The 6,000-nt window shown below is 39.2% G+C and overlaps 1 long non-coding RNA gene across 1 annotated transcript in view; it reads left to right on the top strand.

Moving 5' to 3' along the window:
- Positions 1 to 1,338: 1,338 nt before the first annotated feature.
- Positions 1,339 to 6,000, top strand: part of LOC122809195 — a 968,247-nt gene continuing 963,585 nt past the window's right edge. The window contains exon 1 of the long non-coding RNA XR_006365868.1: positions 1,339 to 1,683. This is a non-coding gene — a long non-coding RNA (uncharacterized LOC122809195). The remainder of the gene's footprint in view (positions 1,684 to 6,000) is intronic.

Here is a 6,000-nt window from a genome sequence, read left to right as displayed (position 1 = left end):
TAATGAGTATACATGGTTTATTGTGCCCTTATAAAAAATAAATAGGAAATTGAAAACTCTTTTGAGGCTTGCACTAATTCCTGACCTTCTAACTACTGCAATTTTTCTGTCTTTTCTTCTTCTACCAGAACAACATACATAAATGAGGCATTAGTCCTTTTCTGCTGTTCCTATTACAATGAGAAATAAGGAATTTCTGGAAACAAAACCATTATTATTATTTTTTTACTAAATTTTCTTGCAGCAAGAGAATTTATGGTAACTGCAGAATAATATATATTCTGAATGCAAACTGAAATATATAAACTCTCAAAAGCCAAATACAGTTTTTCATTTCTGATAGGATGTAACACTATGATGATGGTCATGTTGTTTAATAGACTGTGAATGTGCCATTTGCCCCAAGCCTTCAAGAGACTTTTACCCTGAGTCCTTCTAGAAAGAAAGTGTACTAAATAACAAGCAACTTATTATTGCCAGGTATCACTGTACTGTGATATGTGTGTTTTTTCTCTCTCTCTTTCTGTATATACAGAAACACAGATTTGTGAAATATTTGTGAATATACATATTTGCATATAGAGAACTATTATATATGCATATATGTTTGCATATTTGTACTCCAGAAATTACACTGATCTATATATTTATACAAATGCTGGAGACTTGGGACTTCTGTCCTTGAATAAATACAAAACCTACTGGAATATTCTAAATTAATACTGTACAGGGAATAAAAATTATCAGCTTCTAACTTTTAAAGTAAGTGCTACTTTTACTTTAATACACAGCCATCATTCTCTGATACCAGTTTTATTATCCTGTTCACGACCGCAAATGTTTTCCTGAGGTGTTTATACTAAACAGTCAAAGGCTAATACACATGCACTTTAAGGAAGGAAACACGAAAGCAAGTTCCGGGAAATAAGAAGCCACTCGGACAATGGCGGAAAGTATTTATTTAAAAAAATGAACATTTGATGCTAACTGTACATATCCACTACTGTTTCTTATTCATTATCTGGCTGGAGTTCACTTTCTAAGATTAAATTCCGTAGCATGCAATATTACCGAATCAAAAAACCCAACAGTGTGATGGGGGGCATGTTACCCTTTGCTTCCTAACCCTACAAGCATTCAAGATGGGATTATAAACTCTGTACTGCGCATTAAATAACAGCACCTAAAAAAAAAATTATCTTCATAACCACCAAAAGTACCCCTCCCCAACAGTGAAGAGGATTCCCCCGTCTCCCCCACATTGGAACTCCTCAGTGAGGGTTCCCTTGCTCTAACTCCTCCTTCAACAATGTTTGGAGCGGTAGTCATGTGACTTGCCCACCCACGGCCGTTGCGTCGGTTTGTTTTCGCCGCCATTTTGTGTTGCATTACTGGGAAAAAAGGGTTTGTGTGCCGGGAGTTACGGGTGGATATCATTAGTCTGTGAAAATATAATTGGGTTTCTGCTTGAGGGGAAGAGCAACAAATCTCCATCCTCTCCATTTGTTTTGTTATTGAAGGAAAGTGACAAATCAGAAGGAAACTGAGCAATCTAAACGAAATCAGGCAGTCAAGCCCACCTCCTCCCTAGCCAGGGAGACTGAGAAGCGGCAGTATTGCCGCAGCATCGAGGGGACATGACGGCACTGTGGCCCGAACCCCGAAAATGCAGCTAAGCTTGAGGTATGTGAAGCAGTTTGTTCGGAGACCCATAATGGGGATTGGAAATGAGTTGTAAAAATGAGGTGTACTTTTGCATGCTCAGTTTGTAATTATTTAGGTTATGTGTAGGTTTAATGTCGTTGTCTCGTTTCACAGTATTGGCTGCAAATTATGAAGTGGGGCCTGAAGTGAATTTGGTTTTGGGAGTGTCTGGAACATCATTGTGCAGTAAGAGGTATGGGTGTTTTCGCTGAGGACCGCAGTGTTTCAGTTTGACAGTTGGCTGGAGCTGTTGCTTGTAACTAAGGCAACGCAAGCGTCTGTAGCTGCTATGCTCTGCAGACTTAGGCTTTTGAGCTGATGCTTTGCATAATGGTTTGTACGGTGTTGGGTTGAGTTGAGTTCATTCCTTTTATAGCCTGGTTGTGTTTCTACAGAATTTCAACATTTGGTTACTTCATCGTTGATGAACCAGATAGATATGTTTACTCTGTGGTCTACTCTTTCATTTGTGTTGCTTTTGTTACGTCTGCTTGAGGTGGCCTCACATGAGCTAACCTGCGTATATTTGGTAGTAAAACTGGTTGTCCTGCAGGTCCCAGAGTTGTGTGTTATGTATAATACCTATCTGCTCGTATTGCGCTTGTTGTTGGTTTGTGTGGAACGTATGAATAAAACTTCAAGTGGTCTCATTTCCATTTATCCTTGTGTGGTGAGACCTAGTCCTTGCCAGGCATTACTGTTTTGGAACTGTAACTGACGCAGCTTTCTTGTGTGGGATTTCAAGAATTGTATATATCCCGATCACTTTGCTGGTGATACATCTTTTTTATATTGTTTTAGTTGCAACATTCATAGCTTTTCCCGCGTAGTTGGCTTTTTAGCCACATTTTTATTTTCTGCTGTTATATTTTTATATGCTGTAGGAGCGACACTCAGCAGTACAACGCTGGCGATCAAAAGTTGGTTGAGTAAAGTGCTGTGGATGGCAGTCTATAGATGTGTTAACATGATTTACTATTCATCTTGTACGAATACGTTTCAGATGTCATTATTTTGGCTAATAGTGGATGTAAAAGCTGGACAGATATGCTTGTTTACAAAATCCGTGTTCACTTCAGGCGTTCGAGTCATCTTTTTTTTTTAACAGAGAAACATCAAGACTGTACACTAGTTCTGTGACATCTGCACATTTACTCATCCTTTCTGTAGACTAGTTTATGGATCAGTTTTTGTAAAATAGTAATTAAAAAATGCAGTTCCATTACTTAGAACAATGTGTTTTGAATGGGAGTCATTTGTGATGTTATGTGATTTTCTTTTTCATCGTATTGCAGAGTACTGACTTTTTACGTACTACTTTGTTTTTAAAGTAGTATGTTTTGTTTATTTTTTGTTGATTGCTTAACATGCCTTTTTCAGAGGAGGTCCGGTGAGGAAAAATTCCAAAGTATCGTATTTAGTGCAATCATTATTTATAGTAACAAATTTTATAATGCAGTTTCAGCGACTACATAACGTAATATAATAAAGTTTGTATTGATATCCACAAACATTGTATTTAGAAACTTTGAGTCTTTACAGGTAGAAGAGTGGTGTATAAGCAAGTTTGAGTGTTAGAGTAGTGACGGAATAGTAATTTGCTTGTGCTGATTAGAAGCAGATGTAATAGTTTAAGAACTGCAGTAAAGTGAGGTGTTGGGGGAAAACAGGTTGCGTGATTTGAAGCTTTAAAGGGAGGTATAATAAAGGTGATGGCTGTTATGGTTCTCTCTTATGTAAAGATGCACTTTTTGGGAGGATCAACTCATTAGGGCACAGAACTGTAACCAGTGAATGCACTGGTATTCTTTTACAGTTATGATTTATTATACATGTTGCATTCCTTCTACATGTAATTTTATAGTTTAGTTCCCTAGTTTGTTATTGATTGATTACAGGTTGTCCATTTCAACCAAAGCCACTTTTCAGTGGTCGCCTGGAGGGAGAGCTCCACTGTTACAATTATAGTGCAATTTAAAGTTCTCACAGATCCCCCAAGGTTAGCGTATACCTGCAGTGTGCACGCTAAACATTTTTTGAAAAGAAAACTAAGCTTAAATAAAAAAAAATGTCCAAGAACTTCAGCTAACCTGCCAGGGCATAATGTAGTTTTTAGAAAACAATAATATCCATTACTAAAGGTTTCTATTTGGAGCAACCCGCAAACTTTTTTTTTTTTTTTTAAAACCAAGGAGCCACCTTTCTCATTGGCTTTACAAAAACTAAGCTGAAAAATAGACCTCCAAGAACTTCACCTTCCTGGCCAGGACATATTTGTTTAGGAAACAAAACGACTCCCAGCTAAAGTTTCCTATCTGGAGCAACCTGCAAGTGTGTTTCACCAAAGAGCCACCAGCCTCCTTGGCAACTGATTTTTTTTGCACTTACAAAATTGGCTCATCATAAATTAGTATTTTTTTTTTTGGAGGCAAAACTTTATATGTATTTGAAACACCTGTTAAAGTGGACACTGCTGGGAGCCATAATAAAAAGTAATTACTTTTATACTAAAGTCTAATGTCACTACCAGTTATTCATGCAGTATTTTTCTTATTTCTAGCATACAGATAACGAAGGAGGAGTACCAGTCTATGTTCTCTTTTAGCTGCACCACAATCTACTGATTGTTTTCCTTCCTATGAGGATTACCGGCATCAAACAGATGCCCTACGCAGACAGTCTCAAAAAACTCCAGCTTTACTCCGTCGCATGTTGCCTTCTCAGAGGTGATATCTGCCTAACATACAAAGCTATGTCAAACCCAGAGCTGTTGGACATGCTCCACTCAAAGAAATCTGAGCTACATGCTCTAGAGACCTAAACCTTGTCACCACAATAAACAGAACATGCTTGAGGGATAGATTCCTGTCCCAGAGACTTCCCATACTCTGGAACAAACTACTTATCTATATCAAACAAAGCTCCTCATTAGCACTCTTCAAGAAAAATCTTGATGATTGGATGGGAAATAGGAAATTCAACCCCGGGGATCATCTCTGTGGCTCTGCTCGACAGGGGCACAGGAAAATAATTTTCTTGGGTGGCAAAAGCCAGGGTACCTTTTTTGCTAGGCTTGTATAGGCCCTATGGCTGATAGCCTGGTACCTACCTATGAACCTAAGTTTCAGCACACTGCCCCCGTTCCTTGCCCCTTTCATGGAACCACAGCCACCATAGTTGTTGTTGTTTGTCTTTCAGCTTTTCCTGGTTAGGGGTCGCCACAGCAGAACTCCAGTCCGCTAATGATTGGCAGTTGTTTTTTTATGGTGTCGAGTTGCCAGCCCGATGCCCAACCTTCAACGAAGGCACGCCCATTCAACGCATGTCTTTCGAACGCCCACTCGATCGCGGAGAGGACATGCAGACTCCACACAGAAGGCACTCCCAAACCCAAGGCTAGAATCGAACAGGAGAACCTCTTGCTGTGAGGCAACAATGCTATCACTGCACCACCGCGGAAGACTACCACAGCCACCATAGTATTCTGCATAAATACCATAAACCAGCACTGCAATGAAAACAAACTCTTATTTTCCATATTTCATGACCTTTCCCACATGGACACATAGACCACACCCTAACCTCACTAGGACTGCACAACCTACAATATCCTGGATAGCAGTGGGATACAGTGTGTAATGTGGTGATCTGCTGCTCCTTCCTTTCAGCCTATTAAAGCTGGAGTATCTCAAGGTTCCATCCTTGACCCATTGCCTTTTAATATATACATTGGTAACATCATCTGTGTCCTGCACCTGCATTGTCATTCATTGTGAAGAGTATTCTACTCTCATCTGCTCAGCCACAACTCTAAATAAACTTCAAGCCCTCACACAGTAATTATTAACAAAGAAAATTGGTTCTAAATTACAACTGTTGGTGAATGCTAAAAAGACTAAACTAAGGGAGTTTTTAACAAAAAAATGTAACCAGACTGCATCAACCCCTTCACGATCACTCTGCACCATGATTCCCCTGTTGCGACGTTCCACTACAGAACTGCTTGGCATTAAGATATCTAACAAGCTGACATTTGAAGACCACATTCACAACTCAGTTAAACAAAAAAATAACAAAAAATTGGTACCCTACATAAAGCCAACACATACCTATTAGAACAAGCCTGTAACATCACATCCACTGCTCATCTCCTTCCAAGCCTGCTGTATGCATCACCTTTCTTCACTCATCGTCATATCACTCAACTAACTAAACTTGGTATCATAATAAAATAGCAAGGTCTGCAGGTGATGTACCCAGCCAAACTTGGCACAGCGTTTCCCTCCAAAAACTATC

The sequence above is a fragment of the Protopterus annectens genome, chromosome 8.part0, assembly GCF_019279795.1.
Source record: "Protopterus annectens isolate FY-2018-M chromosome 8.part0, PAN1.0, whole genome shotgun sequence".
Lineage (NCBI taxonomy): Eukaryota > Metazoa > Chordata > Ceratodontiformes > Protopteridae > Protopterus > Protopterus annectens.
This window is presented reverse-complemented; position numbering and strand designations above follow the sequence as displayed.